This window comes from Vulpes lagopus, chromosome 2 (assembly GCF_018345385.1).
Source record: "Vulpes lagopus strain Blue_001 chromosome 2, ASM1834538v1, whole genome shotgun sequence".
Lineage (NCBI taxonomy): Eukaryota > Metazoa > Chordata > Mammalia > Carnivora > Canidae > Vulpes > Vulpes lagopus.
The window spans coordinates 172,433,240-172,448,196 of record NC_054825.1 but is presented as its reverse complement, the minus strand read 5'-3'; positions in this window follow the sequence as shown (position 1 = coordinate 172,448,196).

Sequence of the window (14,957 nt, the reverse complement as noted above, 5' to 3'; positions counted from 1 at the left end):
GTATGCTGATAGTCAAACTCCAAGAGAATATTAATAAATGAACTAAATGGGGCATCCCCAGTGACGCAGCGGTTTAGTGCCGCCTGCAGCCTGGGGTGTGATCCTGGAGACCTGGGATCGAGTCCCACGTCGGGCTTCCTGCATGGAGCCTGCTTCTCCCTCTGCCTGTGTCTCTGCCTCTCTCTCTCTCTCTCTCTCTCTCTGAATAAATAAACAAATCTGTAAAAAAATGAACTAAATGTACAAGACAAAAAGCAAAGAGAATAACAGCAAACCACTTCAAATATAGAAAAAGTATTAGTAAAAATAAAAGCTCAAGAAAAAATTATTTTTTTTTAATTTTTATTTATTTATGATAGTCACAGAGAGAGAGAGAGAGAGAGGCAGAGACACAGGCAGAGGGAGAAGCAGGCTCCATGCACCGGGAGCCCGACGTGGGATTCCACCCCGGGTCTCCAGGATCGCGCCCTGGGCCAAAGGCAGGCGCTAAACCGCTGCGCCACCCAGGGATCCCAAGAAAAAATTATTTCTTTGATAAATATATCAATACAAATGTTGGTAATTTTGATGGGGAAAAATAGATACATGAAGACATGAGAAATAGGCATGATTAAGAGATTACTAATATGTGGAAATCTAGACAAAGTATGCAATATTTGTGGAAAATGTAATTTGGGAGCACCTGGGTGGCTAGGTGGTTGAGTGTCTGCTTTCTGCTCAGGTCGTGATCCCAGGGTGTTGGGATCAAGTTCTGCCTCTCTCTCTGTCTCTCACATGAATAAATAAAATCTTTTTTTAAAAAATGTAAGTAGTTAGAATTAAGAGATGTAAACCCTTAGTAGACTAAAATGATAAATGCAGGGGTAAAGGTTTCATCTTTTTTAAAAATACTTTATTTATTTGTGAGAGACACACAGAGAGGCAGAGAGAGAAGCAGGCTCCTCTCAGGGAGCCTGATGTGGGACTCGATCCCAGGACCGGAATCATGCCCTGAGCCAAAGGTATAAGTTCAATCACTGAGCCACCTAGGTGTCCCATGGAAAAAAGTCTTAATATAGTCAAAGAGATCACCAAGCCAAATTATTGTATGGGCAAAATCTATAAAAAATTCAAGAGCTTTCAAATCAAATGAGATAACAAGGTCACCATTTCTTTGACAGAGAGAGTACGAGTGCAGGGAAGAGTAGAGGGAGAAGGTGAAGCTGACTCTTGGCTAACCAAGGAGCCTGAGGCCAGGCTTGATACCAGGACCCATAAATCATGACTTGAGCCAAAGGTAGACACTTAACTGAGCCACCCAGTTGCCCCAGAAATCAAATACTTCAGATAAAACCTTAATAATCACACTGTAAATCGGGACAGCAAACTAATTTAGACCCCTACCTATTTTTTATATGGCCTGCAAGCTAAGAATGGTTTTTACATTTTAAAGTGGTTGGAGGGCAGCCTGGGTGGCTCAGCAGTTTAGCGCCGCCTTCAGCCCAGGGCTTGATCCTGGAGACCTGGGATGGAGTCCAATGTCGGGCTCCTTGCATGGAGCCTGCTTCTCCCTCTGTCTGTGTCTCTGCTTCTCTCTCTGTCTCTCTCATGAATAAATAAATACAATCTTTTAAAAAAAAATTTTTTTAAATAAAGTGGTTGGAAAAAAGTAACATGAAATTTCAAACTTCAGTGTTCATAAACTCATTATAACAGAACAGCATATGGAATGCGTGGGTAGCTTGGTGGTTGAGCGTCTGCCTTCAGCTCAGGTCATGATTCCAGGGTCATGGGATTGAGTCCCTCTTGGGGTTCCCTGCAGGGAGCCTGCTTCTCTCCGTGTGTCTCATGAATAAATAAATAAAATCTTTTTTAAAACCCCACATATATTCACATTGGCTGCTTTCACCCTATAACATAATTGAGTACCTGTGTTAGACCAAAGGGTTTCCAAAGGCTATAATATTTACCATACAGCCCATTACAGAAAAATGTCAATTCTTGCTCCAGATAGTCCCTTTCTAAGAAACAAGTCCTATTGATTTGGTTAACATAGTATTCTATGCTATCCAAACCCAGAAAACAAGTAGGTTTTGGATAGCAAGGAAATCTTGAAATGCAACTAAAGAGAATTCCGTAGCAATTCTGGAGTTTGTATATCTAAACATAACAATTGAGAATTTGAGCAAGTCCCAGGATCATTTGTACAATATTTTTATTAAAAGCATGTTTGGGCAGCCCCAGTAGCTCAGCGGTTTGGTGCCGACTTGGGCCCAGGGTGTGATCCTGGAGACCTGGGATCAAGTCCCACGTCGGGCTCCCTTGCATGGAGCCTGCTTCTCCCTCTGTCTGTGCCTCTTGTGTGTGTGTGTGTGTCTTTCATGACTAAATAAATCTTTTAAAAAATATATAAATAAATAAAAACATGTTATATGCTCCACTAAAGTTAATGTGGATATAATGAGTGACTTTATGAGTTACCTCCTCCAAGTACCATGTCTGCATCTTATCAATTATAACCTAATCCCACATCTCATGGTGTGTAGCAGCATATCAAACCAATGCAGTTAGGAAATAAAACTCTCATTTGACTGGTTCATATGAGCATGGTCCAAATTAAAATTTTTTTAAGATTTATTTATTCATGATAGACACAGAGAAAGAGAGGCAGAGACACACAGGCAGAGGGAGAAGCAGGCTCCATGCAGGGAACGTGACGTGGGACTCGATCCCAGGTCTGCAGGATCAGGCCCTGGGCCAAAGGCGGTGCTCATCCGCTGGGCCACAGGGGCTGCCCCGGTCCAAACTAATTTGAACATGAAATCTTGTTTGCTCCTAATTGCTATTAACATATTTGGGAAGTGTGTATGCTTGGAAAATGTATGGGGTTTCTCTTTTGTTTTTTGGCAAAAATGAATCAAAGGGTGAAATTAAGGAAGCTATTACAAGTAAGCAAGGAATTTGGGGATGGAGCATTTCCCATCTCCCTAATATCAGGCACTACAAGACGCTAGACAGTTCCTGGAATTGCTTAAAAATACTAAGATACCAAATTAAAAAAAAAACTAAGCTGATAAATATATGGATAAACTGTAATTTTGGTTTGCAACCCAAAATTTTAAATAAGATTTAGAGGGAAAAAAAAAAGATTTAGAGGGAAAATGCATGAAATATAAACCTGTGTTAATGGCCACATGATATATAAAGATGTAATTTGTGATATCAGTAACAAAGACACCAACCTATAAAGGAGTAGAGATTTCATCTGCAATTGAAGTTGGTATCAGTTTAAAATAGATGGTTATAACTTTAGGATATTATATGTAATCTCCATGGTAACTACAAAAAAAATACCTATAGAATATGCAAAAGGAAATGAGAAGGGAATCAAAATATGTCACTACAAAAAAAATCACCAGAGCAGAAACACATTAGTAGAAAGTTCTGTGTGAACAAGTACAGGGGTAGAAAAACCTAAACTGTAATGGACAAATGTAAGAGGCTTGGTGTGGACACACCTGAGAATTAAAGATTCCAAGGGGACCCAGTCATAAGGAAGCCCCTACAGGTTTATGAGTTTTACCACCAGGAGGCCAAACAAGTTCTCATAGCAAAGACTGGAGAAAAATCCTGTTGTGCTTTAGGCAAGAGGAGGGGAAAGTCACTATTTTGGAATACACATAGAGCAGTCATAACAAGGCATGCCCCCCAATAACCTACTGGAGTTTTATTAGCATCTAACTGACCTGTGGAAGAGAAATGTCCAACTCTAGCCCACTGTAGTCATCCTGTTTTATATTGCGGGAGGGAGACTGAAAACTGGTGAAGTTCACAGTCCAGCAGAACAGTTTTACCAAAAGACCAAAATTATAAATTTTGTATGGAAAGGCAAAATATCCAGAATAGCCAACACAATATTGAAAGAGAAGAACAAAAGTGTAGAATTGACAATACCTAACTTCAAGACCTAAAACTACAGTAACAAAGATAGCATACTTGTGAAAGAATAGGCAAATACGTCAATGGAATAGATTAGAGAGCCCAGAAATAGACCTACTCAATTATAGTAATCTTTGAAGCAGAAAAGGGGAAAAGATAGTCTTTTCAATAAATGGTGCTAGAACGGCTGAACATCTGCAGGCAAAAAAAAAAAAAAAAAAAAAGACACAGACCTTACAGCTTTCGCAAAAATTAACTCAAAATGGATTACAGGGACACCTGGGTGGCTCAGTGGTTGAGAGTCTGCCTTAGGCTTAGGTCGTGATCCTGGGATTCGGGATGGAGTCCCACAGGGGGGCTCCTGCGAAGAGCCTGCTTCTCTCTCTGCTTGTCTCTGCCTCTCTCTCTCTCTTTCTCTCTCTCTCTCTCTCTCTATCTCTCATGAATAAATAAATAAATCTTTTAAAAAATGGATTACAGTTCTAATTGTAAAATGCAAAACTATAAAGCTCATGGAAAATAACAAAAGAAAATATAGATGACTTTAGGTTTTCGTGATAACTTTTTAGATACAACACCAAAAGCATGATCCATGAAAGAAATGATTGATAAGCTTTACTTCATTAAAATTTTTACTTCTACTCTGCAAAAGACACTGTTAAAAGAATGAGAAGACAAGCCACACACTAGAAGAAAATATCTGCAAAGACATATCTGATAAAGGATTAATATCCAAAATATACAAAGAATTCTTAACATTCAACAATAAGGAAACAACCCAATTTTTAAAATGGGCAAAAATATGGACATCTCACCAAAGAAGATATATAGATGGCAAATAAACATACAAAAAGATGTCCAAGATCAAATCATGAAAGAATTATAAATTAAAACAATGAGATACCAGTACACGCTTAATGAAAATGGCTAAAATCCAAAACACTGACACCCAATGTTGGTTAGGATATGGAGAAACAAGAACCCTCATTCATTGCTAATGGAAATACAGAATAGTTACAGCTTTTGGAAGATACTTTGGAAGATGGTTTGGCAATTTCTTGCAAACTAAAGATACTCTTAGCATACAATCCAGTAATCATGCCCCTTGCTGTTTACAAGCTAGTTAAAACTTGTAATCACACAAAAACTTGCACACAAGGTAACATCAACAAGATGGTGGAATAGGAAGCCCTGGAACCTTTTTCCCCCATGGAGACACAGATTTAACAAACCACAAAATAACTGAGAAATCCAGAAACCGGTAAAGATTATTACACTCCAGGCAAGCACAAGGCTAAGGTCATAGAAGCCTGGTAGGAAATTTGTGATACTCCGTTCTCTCTCATCAGACAGTCCCCATCTGCCCCCAAACCAAGGCACATTTGATTGGAAATCCCCAACTCCCATCTTCTCTCTGGAGATGGAAAGAAGTAGAACGTTTCTCTAAGTGACTTTTAGGGAGGCTACCCAAGGTACCGGTGTCTGTCTTGCTTGTATCCAAATACTGACTGGATTGTAGTTAAGAGTTGAGGGGGGGGATCCCTGGGTGGCGCAGCGGTTTGGCGCCTGCCTTTGGCCCAGGGCGCGATCCTGGAGACCCGGGATCGAATCCCACATCAGGCTCCCGGTGCATGGAGCCTGCTTCTCCCTCCGCCTGTGTCTCTGCCTCTCTCTCTCTCTCTGTGACTATCATAAATAAATAAAAATTAAAAAAAAAAAATAGCCGAAAAAAAAAAAAAAAAAAGAGTTGAGGGGATTTTTGAGAATAAAGACATCAACCGAGTGCTAGAGTCTACAGTACCACTAATAAATACTGGGAGGAGCCCCAGACCATGATTTACTACAGCCCCACAGATACGCTACAATATCATAGACACACACAAGGCGGGGGGGCTCCTAGGTAGCATCAAAAGGATAAGTAAAGGGATCCCTGGGTGACTCAGCGGTTTGGCGCCTGCCTTTGGCCCTCGGCAGGATCCTGGAGTCCCTGGATGGAGTCCCGCGTCGGGCTCCCGGCATGGAGCCTGCTTCTCCCTCTGCCTGTATCTCTGCCTCTCTCTCTGTATGTCTATCGTGAATAAATAAAATGAAGAAGAAGAAGAAAGAAGAAGAAGAAGAAGAAGAAGAAGAAGAAGAAGAAGAAGAAGAAGAAGAAGAAGAAGAAGAAGAAGAAGAAGAAGAAGAAGAAGAAAGAAGAAGAAAGAAAGAAAGAAAGAAAGAAAGAAAGAAAGAAAGAAAGAAAGAAAGAAAGAAAGAAAGAAGAAAACCAGTAAACTATTCAAATAGATCGCACATACAAGTCTTGGAAGAATGCATGCCTAGAAAAGGTTTGAGAGGTTTCCAGAATCTCTAGCGAGGCTATGTGGAAAAAGTCTTGGAAAGGAAACTACAGAGTCTGAGACAGTTGACTGATTCTTCAGATGCTGAATCCCCACAACAAAAACAAAACATACAAGAAGAAGGCAACCATGACACATTTAAAGGAACCAATTAAATCTTTAAAAAGTCTAACCTAAATAAGCTAAGATATGAATTGCCAAAGAATTCAAAATTACCATCATAAGGATGCTCAATGAATTAAAAGAAATCGTGTCCACTAATAGATGAATGGATGAGGAAAATGTGATATCTACATACAGTGGAATATTATGCAGCCCCAAGAAGGAAGGAAATCCTGTCACATGCTACAACATGGATGAAAATGAAAGACATGCTAAGTGAAATATACCAGTTACAAAAGAAAATACTATATTCCATTCATATGAACTGTTCAAGCTATTCAAAATCACAGAAAAAAAATTTGGACATTGCCTTAGGAGAGGTGGTACATACGTGTCACTGGAGTGAAGGTTTTGGTGTCCTGGGCAAAGCTGAAGGAGCAAAATCATATTGGTCTTAGGCTGGAGTGATGTCACCTTCAGCAGAAAGCTCCTGAACCAAAGTGATGTCATCTGGGAAGTAGGACTGAGGTGAGCTTTCTAAGTGGGTAACCGGTTGAAATGATATGAATCTTAGCATTTACTATATTTTATTGAAAGTGTGGCTTTTGAGAATTGAGGCCTCTGAATTGTAAAGTAGTGAAAATACCCAGACCAATAGTAATAAGACAACAGAATGTTGTGCAGCTGCACCTGACAGGTTTTTTTGTTTTATGGTGGAAATTTAGCTCAAATGGGTTCCATGTCAGATTAGCAGCTACTTGACCCATGAAACCATCTATGTTCATGGATTTCAGGAGGGTTAATGTCTTCACTCTGGCCTCCAGTGCTTATGGCAACATAAAAAATCTATAAAGATAGGGAGACACATTATTAAAGGACCTTGTATATGATGAGTCTTTATATACATGGAGATGAGACACATTTCCGTTTTACTTATTTTTAATTTTTAATTTTTTTGAGAGGTGTGGGGAGTGACTGAGGGAGAGGGAGAAAGAGAATCTTTTTTTTTTTTTTAAGATTTCATTCAGTTAAAAAAAAAAAAAAAGATTTCATTCAGTTATTTGAGAGAGAGTATACACAAGCAGGGAGAGAGAAAAAGGGAGAGAAAAAGGGAAAAGCAGACTCTCTGCTGAGCAGGGAGCCCAATGTGGGGCTCAATCCCAGTCCCCTGGGATCATGACTTGAGCTGAAGGGAAACACTTGACTAAGCCACCCACACACCCCAGAGAGAGAGAATCTTAAGCAGAGCCCAGTGCAGGACTCAATCTCACAAGCCTGACAATATGACCTGAGCTGAAATCAAGAGTTGGACACCTGGATGAGTCATCTCGGTGCCCCACATTTCCATTTTAGTTTATTTTTTTTCTTAATATATATTCATTCATCGGAGACACACACAGAGAGAGAGAGAGAGAGAGGCAGAGACACAGGCAGAGGGAGAAGCAGGCTCCATGCCGGGAGCCTGACGCGGGACTGGATCCCGGGATTCCGGGATCACGCCCTGAGCCGAAGGCAGGCGCTAAGCCGCTGAGCCACCCAGGGATCCCCTCCTTTTAAATATAAGAAATAGTGGAACACCTGGGTGGCTCAGTGGTTGAGCATCTGTCTTTGGCTCAGGGCATGATCCTGTAGTCCCAGGATTGAGTCCCACATCAGGCTTCCCTCAGGGAACCTGCTTCTCCTTCTGCCTACATCTCTGCCTCTCTCTGTGTGTCTCTCATGAATAAATAAAATCTTAAAAAAAAAAGAAAAGAAGAAGGTGTGTCCTGGCAAGGCCTTATACTGTGGTCTTAGTATATTTAAAGTCATGTATAATACTTATTTGTATATTGAGTATCCATGAGGCAACTTTTTTTTTTACCCTGGGTGTATTCCCTGAAGGGAATACTTTTTAAGCAATGGACCAGTAGTCTGTAATGAATGTGAAGATGGAGCCATTTGTTGACCAGGATGTCCAATGCTAAGGTGACTGCTGGAAGTTTTCTCAAGTGTATTGTCACTTGGGTTCTATCATTTATGAAGGAAATCCTGGCTAAGGGATGTGAATTCCATCACATAAGATGATTAGCAGTGTCATTTGTATAGTCTACAAACTCTTGATTCCAAGGGGTTCAGGGGGAAGGGAGACCTCCTCCAGCAGCATGGCATCTGGCATGGGATTGAGGACAGGGGAGTCCACTCTCCTGCAGGTGGCATATGTTGGCCCAGATTTGGCTTCATCCTGTCTTAAGGAGGTCTCAGTAGCTGTGTCAAGCTTGTGAGGCACTGTTTCCATAACCCAGAGCATGAGAAGCTGGGTATTGAGGGTCACAACCTCACTGTCTGTGAGAGCCTTTTTTTCTAGGAGAGCCCAGTATGTAGCCAACCATTGGTTGTCTTAATGATGTATATAGCATGAGGCCAAAGATGAGCAGTTTCTTGCATCAGAAGTCTTTGGATAACTTATGGCCTTTATAAGTGGTCCAAAGACTCCAGGAGGCATGAGAAGAGGTTACCAAAGCCTCTAGGGTGAAGGAATCTCTGAGGGTACTAACAAGAGTGTTGATTTTAACATGGAGATTTTAAGCCTTTGTTGAAGACAGCCCCATTTAAGGAGGGCTGATTTATCCATGGTAACATCAATTAGATAAAAATAAAATTTATAAACGAAGACTATGCTGCCACCAGTACCCAAAAAGGACTTAAACATGTTGGACTTGTATGTCTACAATGATTGTGTCAAATGAATCTCCTTGCAGGAGTACACCAATAATAGTGCCATACTCATGTTCCTAGAGAAAGGTAGATACAGTTAAGATCTTGTCTGCAAAGTTTGTGATGACAAAGCCATTGAGGTACCTCATGGGTAGCCTGGAGAAGACTTAAAATGTCCCTCCCTTTGGAGGCAAAGATAAAACTGCAGGTGAGAGGCTGTTGAAATAGGCATTAAACAGAGTATGTTAGCCAAATCTGTAAGATCAAAATACTTACCAGTTGTTGATTGAATAGACTCAGTAATTTTAATAATACCAGATATTGGGTATGGGGCTTCTAATGGATGGGACCACAGCATTAAGGTTGTAGTAATTCACCATGAAGCATCATTCACTTACGTACTTAAGTTATATATATATATATATATATATATATATATATATACACACACACACACATATATATACATGTATATATATAAAGTTACATACTTTATATATGTTTATATATATAAAGTTACATACTTAAGTTTTTTTTTTTAATTTTTTTTCATACTTAAGTTTTATATATCTGATATATATGTTACAATATATATAAGGTGTTATAATATATAATATATATATTCCTTCCTGGTTTAAGGTAGGCAAAATTAGGCCATCAAATGGAGAAGTAGAAGGGAAAATCACCCCTCTATAAATTAGAGTTTATATAATAAATTTTAATCCTCGAAGCTCCCGTTTTAATTTATATTGGGCCATATTACTATTTTAACTGAGAGTCTGTGGCATCCCATATTATCAGGCTATCCTTACTCCCTACCCCCCAATCCACTGGCTTGTTTCTTTTTTTTTTTTTTTTTTTAAGACTTTATTTTTTTTTTATTTTTTAATTTTTATTTATTTATGATAGGAACACAGTGAGAGAGAGAGAGGCAGAGACACAGGCAGAGGGAGAAGCAGGCTCCATGCACCGGGAGCCTGATGTGGGATTCGATCCCGGATCTCCAGGATCGCGCCCTGGGCCAAAGGCAGGCGCCAAACCGCTGCGCCACCCAGGATCCCTACTGGCTTGTTTCTAACTTAATTAGCTTCAAACTAAATTTTTAAAGTGGAATCAACCAGAAGGTAAGAGTGTAAGGGAAATGATTTTCCAACACTTCTCATGTACACAAAAACTGTAGGTTCCTTTTTGGGAATACAACAGGCTCTTTGCTGTTTACAAGGTGTGTAGGGAAAATGTCACTTCTCATATTTCTCCTTTCATCTCACGCTACTATCACACTGATAACACTTCCGACACCCAAAGTATGGGTGTTTTCCCTACTCCAAGAAATTCTGTGATACCAGCTGCGGGCCTACACTTTAACTCAATCCTGACACTCTCTATCTGGAGATAGCACCAGATCTCATAAGTTAAGGGCTCAGTCCCACACGACTATCCCCTCACCATCACCACCTGCCCAGATTCTTCAGATAGCAATCACAAGTCTAGGTTGTTACTTGTCTTCTGATCCATCAGCTTTAATGTGGAGGTTCCCAAGACACCTTCCTAAGATTTGATTAATTTGCTAGAGCAGCTTACAGAACTCAGGAAGTTATACTTGCTGTTTACCAGTTTATCATAGAAAGATATGCTAAAAGATATAGATGAACATCCAGATGGAAAGATACATAAGGCTAAGTCTCGGAGGATCCCAAGTGCAGGAGCTTCTCTATCCTGTGGGATTGAGGTGTGTCACCCTCCTGCTATGTGTTACCCTCTTGGTATGTCATCAGTCTGGAAACTCTCCAAACCCCATCCTATTGTGGTTTTTATAGAGGCTTCCTTACATAGCCAGAATCAATTAATAACTCCATATCCAGCCTCTCTATCCTCTCTAGAGGGCTGGACTTCAGAAAGGCCCATGTGGTAAAGAACTAGGGGTAGCCTCTGGTCAACAGCCAGCAAGTGACTGAGGCCCTTAGTAACTAACCATGTGATCTTGCTAGCAGATCCTTCCCTAGTTGAGGATCAGATGAGACCACCACTGTTCTGGCCAATATCTGACTACAGCCTTGTAAGACCCTGAATCAGAGGACCTAGCTAAGCTGTATCTGGACTCCTGACTCAGAGAAACTGCAAGGTAATAAATGTGTGTGGCTTTAAGATAAGTCTCTGATAATTTGTTAGGTAGCACTAGAAAACTAACACACCTAGGTTACTAAAGATTATTCATAAATGTCATAGTTCAGTATTTCTCATTATTATCTGTTCTGTGAGGATGGTATTTTGTTTCAGGGCTAAGGACTAGGTGTGCGATCCACATCCAAAGTTTACTCTTGTCTGCCCATTAGAATTATTAGGGATTTCACTTGAACCCTTTGCCAGAGCTAATCAAACAGAATCTGTTGGTGAAGAACCCCCCCCCCCCCCCCCCCCCCCCCCCCCCCGCCCGCAAGTGGGACAAGGCCTAACCCTGAGGCAGCTCATCCAGGCGCCTCCCATGAATTCAAGTAACAAAAACATTCTGTTTTTTTCCGAGATAAGAATTCAAGTAACAAAAACATTCTGTTTTTGCGAGATAAAAAAAAAAGAAACTATCTCCCCTCGCCCTGACTGGGAAAGTCCCTGAACATGGTCGTGCTGACCTTCAAAGAAATCAATGCTATGCTACTCCCGCTGTTTTTTTGCCTTTAAAAGATGCCTGTAATTGCTAATCGGGGCTCTGCCACCTCGGAGAGCCCGTTTGCGCAAACGTCCAATAAACCCTCTTGCTTGTTGCATCTGCCTGTCTGGGGTCTGAGTCTCTGGGGCGTCCACCGGGACGCGTTGGCACCCGTGAGCCAGGGTCCAACATTGGAATGTGTTAAAAAAAAAAAAAAACTCTCTGCAAATTATACTGCCCAAGAGAATAACTACAAAGGAAGAAACAGTATCTTTAGAATGGAGAAATCTAAGAGCGAGAATCTTAACCATGTGATCATCACATTGGTGACATCACCAACAAGACACATCAACATCAGATTCCTCTGGTATCAAGCTCTGAGGATACGTCACTTTTAATACGTTAGTATTAATGCATAACCTTAATGTAATCAGAGAAAATACTGGATCAAACCCAAACTGAGGAATATTCTACAAAATAACTGGCCAGTATTCCTTTAAAAAAAAGCGTCTAAGTCATGAAAGACAAGAAAAGACTAAGGAACTGTCACAAAGTGGAAGAGACTAAAGAGAAATTAACAAGTAAATGCACCATGGGATCTGGCCTGGATCTTGGACTAGGTATCAGTGGCGGCTAGGACTATAATTACTAGTTTGTATCAGTGTTAATTTTCTGGTTTTGATCATTGTACCAAAGTTATATAAGATGTTAACATTAGGTGAAACTGGAGGAAGACTAAACTGTTTTTGCAACTTTTTTTTAATAAATCAAAAATTATTTATAAAAACAAAATGCCTCTCTCTACTTGGGACTTTCTCAAAGTACCTACTTTTGCTCTTCAGAAGCACAAGTAACAACCAAGGGTTGTGCCCAAGATAGCGAATCCGAGAAACCACCGAGGAGCCAACACGATGCAAACACACGAGGGTTTATTTACAAGCTCGAGCTTGGGTCCAAGTGTACCCGACACAGCGGAGCAGGGACTTGGACCCCGAGACTAAGAGGCGTAGCAGCTTTATAGGGGCCAGTGGCCCATGGGATACACAGAAAGTTGCAGTTATGTCGGTCCACACGCAGGTGGCCGATTGAATTACATCTTACCCTATTGTATCTATTTGAGCTGGCCTATTACTTTGGTCAGAATGGGCGCGCAGTTTTGGCGGGCACAAAGCAGGGTTACATTGTTATGAGCCGATTTCCGATTAGGGTGTGCCCAGCGGTTTGACTAGGGTGGGGCAGCGCCTTAAGCAATAAGCAGGTTATGTGGGGGTCATACAGGAGGTGGCAGGTGTAGCACAAAATGGAATCAGTCCTGCTCTGCTTGTCCAGGGGTAGGGGAGTTTTGTTAAATTTCCTGGGTCCCACACCAAGACATTTACTTTTACTTTGGTGATAGCAGGACAGAGTTGGAGGAATCAAGCAGACCAGGTCAGTCTGCCAGCTTGTCAGAAAACAGAAACACTTGTAATGCTTCCTGCATTTTGAAACACTTTCCCCCTTTATTTTGTTTTTCAAATTACAAAAGTAATGTATGTTGTAACAAGTAAAACAATGGAAAGATATATAAATTAAACAACTGCTTATTTTCCCCTTCCCCCCACCAAAATAACCAATGTTAACACTTGTCTGTATATCCATCCATACTTTTCTTTGTTCATATAAACATACATGCATATATATATATATATACATACAGGGTTCTTACTTTTTTAAAAAAATAGATTTATATACATTATTCTGCAATTTTCCCTTTTCACTTAACAATATACCACAAACATCTCCACAAATTAGCAGAGTTCTAGCTCCCCACTCAAATAACTTCGCTTAATCACACATCTGAGATATAATTGGTTCATTTATGTAATTTTTTTTCTATTTGGCTTTCATTTTCCCTGACTCCCTCCGAACCAACCTGCATCACCCACCTCCCCCCAACTAAATGTATACTCTTCAATACTTTTCTTCATGCATAGAAAAATCATACACAAACACATATGAATACATGTTTATCATTCATCTAGAGGAATTTTGTCACTGATTTACAAAAAGAGTCGTTTTTATACACTTGTACTTTGCTTTTTTTGCTCAAGAAAACATTGTAGACTTCTATTCAAGTCCACTAGCATGGTTTAATTTGTCCACCTTAATGGCTAAACGCTATGGAATGCATATACTAGTTTCTCCCCTCGTCCAATTTTCCTATTGATGGGCATTTATTTTGATTCTAGTGTTTTATTGCAGTAGGAACAATTTTATAATAAATACACATGTTCATCCATCCTTTATATATTGGGGTTTTACTTCTAAGAGAAGATTTCCCAAAGTGGCATAAGTATTTTAAGTTTTAATAGATGTTGCCAGATTGCTTTTTGAAAGAGCTCTAATGATTTATGTTTCCACCAGCGGAGTGGAAGAACAACCTTCCCCCGAATAGGAACAGCAAAAAGCATTCCTATTTCTTGTCAGTTTGACTGCATACTGTTATCTCATATCATGACTTTAATCTGTATTCCCCAACAATTACCAAGGCTAAACATTTTTTGATGGGCCCATCATCAGCCACTTGGATTTGCTCTCTCTACAACTTGTCTATTCATCTTCTCTGCCATGTTTTGCCACTAAGTTATCTCTTCCCTGTCAAACTGAAGAGCACTTCTCTGACTGCCTTTGCAAATATTTCATCCAAAATTATAATGGACTGACTTTGTTGATGGCACCTTTTGCCATACAAAAGATCATACATTAATGTAGTCAATTTTTTCCTGTTATTTGTGTGTGTGTGTGTGTGTGTGTGTGTGTGTGTGTGTGTTTTAAGTAGGCTCCATGTCCAGCATGGAGTTCAGTGTGGGGCTTGAACTCATGACTGAGATCAAAACTTGAGCTGAGATCAAGAGTCAGAGGCTTAACAGACTGGGCCACCCCAGCAGCCAATTTTTAATTTTTAATAGCTTTTGAGTATTCTGTGTTGGTAAAGTTAATCTCTCCAATTCCTAGATTGTACATATAGTCTCCTTTCATTTTCATTTTATTATTTAAAAAATTTAAATCTTAAATCCACCTGGATTTTTTTTAAAAACATGGTTGGGGCCACTAGTCTAATTTTACTTCCTTCCTGATTAAAAACTAATTATCCGGGATCCCTGGGTGGCGCAGCGGTTTGGCGCCTGCCTTTGGCCCAGGGCGCGATCCTGGAGACCCGGGATCGAGTCCCACGTCGGGCTCCCGGGGCATGGGGCCTGCTTCTTCCTCCACCTGTGTCT